Genomic DNA, 2,309 nt, shown 5'->3' with positions numbered 1-2,309 from the left:
TTAGGTTGTTTGCACGGAAATGCACCCCACTCAAATGTAGGTGATAACTCTGATGAGATAATTTCCATGGAGGCATGGCCCCACCCATTCAGGATGGGCCTTGATCAGTGGAGCCATATAAATGAGCTGACAAACAGAAGGAATTCAGTGCAGCTGACAGTGACACTTTGAAGAGGAGCTACAGGCAAGAGGGACACTGCAGATGAGAGACAGTTTGAAGACGGCCATTGAAAGCAGACTCTTGCTCCAGAGAAGCTGAGAGAGGACAAATATCCCAAGTGCAACTAAGAGTGACATTTTTGAGGAATTGCAGTCTAGAGAGGAATGTCCTGGGAGAAAGCCATTTTGAAACCAGAACTTTGGAGCAGATGCCAGCCACATGACTTCCCAGCTAACAGAGGTTTTCTGGACACCATTGGCCATCCTCCAGCGAAGGTACCCAATTGTTGATGGACACTTTATGGTCTTAAGACTGTGATTGTGTAACCAAATAAACCCGCTTTTATAAAAGCCAATCCATCTCTGGTGTTCTGCATTCCAGCAGCATTAGCAAACTAGAACAGACAATATTTGGAAACCACATTTCAGACGAGGGTTTAATATCCAGAATATATAAAGAGATCCTACAACTCAACAATAGAAAGACAAACAACCCAATTTAAAAATGGCAAAAGACATGGACAGACACTTTCCTGAAGAGGAAATACAAATGACTCAAGAACATAAAAAGATGCTCAACTTCACTGACTATCAGGGAAATAAAAATCGAAACCACAGTGAGATATCATCTCACACCCACTAGAATGGCCATTAACAAAAGAAAACAAAAGAAAACAAAAACAAAAACCCAGAAAATAACAAGTGCTGGAGAGGATGTGGAGAAAGAGACACACTTATTCACTGTTGGTGGGAATGTAGAATGGTGCAGCCACTCTGGAAGGCAGTGTGGCAGTTCCTCAGGAAGGTAAGTATATATTTGCCATATGATTCAGCTATTCCATTACTAGGTATATGCTCAGAGGAACTGAAAGCTAAGACACAAATGGAAATTTGTAAACCAATGTTTATAGCAGCATTATTCATGATTGCCTACAGATGGAAACAACCCAAAGTCCCTCAATGGACAAGTGGATAAACAAACTGTGGTATATACATATGATGGAATATTATGCAACTGTAAGACAGAACAAAGTCATGGAACATATAACAATGTGGATGAAACTTGAGGACATTATGTTGAGTGAAGTCAGCCAGAACAAAAGGAAAATTAGTTCACAAATATGAGCTAACATTAATGAGCAAACTTTGAGACTTAAAGGTGAGAACACAGGTTATCAGGAGATAGAAAAAGGGTAGAGATCAGGCATTTGATGCTGAAGGAGCAGAGAATGTTCTACAGGATTGATTGTGTAGATCCAGAAATGGATAGCACAATACTGTGTGATGGTAGCATAATACTGTAAGTACAATGAACAAAGATGTCTGTGAGTAAAGTTGAAAGAGGAAGACTAGGGGCACATATGACACTGCAAGTAAAGATAGATGATAAAGCCTGGGACTGTATAATTTAGTGAAACCTAGAGTGGTTGATGATGATGACTAAATGTACAAATAAAAAAATGTTTTTACACGTGGGAGAACAAATGAATGTCAGCCTTGCAAGGTGTTGAAAAAGGAATGGTATTGGGGAAAAATATTATCAATGCAAAGTAGAGTCTATAGTTAACAGTAACATTGCAATATGCTTCCATTATATGTAACAAAGGCAATATACCAAAGCTAAATGTCCGTAAGAAGGGGATACAAGGGACGGATGTGGGACTCTTGGTGGTGGTGGTGTTGTCTGACATTATTGTATTGTATTTTTTGTTTTATCTTTTTATTATTCTTTGTTTTAATTGTTTTGGAGCAATGAATATATTCAAGTGCTGATTGTGGTGATGAATGCACAACTATATGGTGATACTGTGAACAATTGATTGTGCACCATGGATGATTGTATGGTATGTGAATATATCTCTATAAGAATGCAGGGGAAAAAATAAACAGAGGGATACAAGTGCTGGGGAAAACATAGAGAGAGGGATGTACCTATTCACTGTTGGTGGAGAAGTAGAATGGTGCAGCCTATCTGGAGGACAGTGTGGTGGTTCCACAAGAAGTTAAGTATATAGGTGCCATAAGGTCCTAAAACCTCATTATTGGATATTTACTAGGAATAACTGAGAGCAGAGACATGAATTGACATTTGCACACTTGCGTTTATGGTGGCAGTATTCATGATTTGCAATGGATGGACGTGGCCTAAG

This window comes from Choloepus didactylus, chromosome 1 (assembly GCF_015220235.1).
Source record: "Choloepus didactylus isolate mChoDid1 chromosome 1, mChoDid1.pri, whole genome shotgun sequence".
NCBI classification, from domain to species: domain Eukaryota; kingdom Metazoa; phylum Chordata; class Mammalia; order Pilosa; family Megalonychidae; genus Choloepus; species Choloepus didactylus.
The sequence above is the reverse complement of the archived record's forward strand: the minus strand, read 5'-3'. Positions refer to the sequence as shown.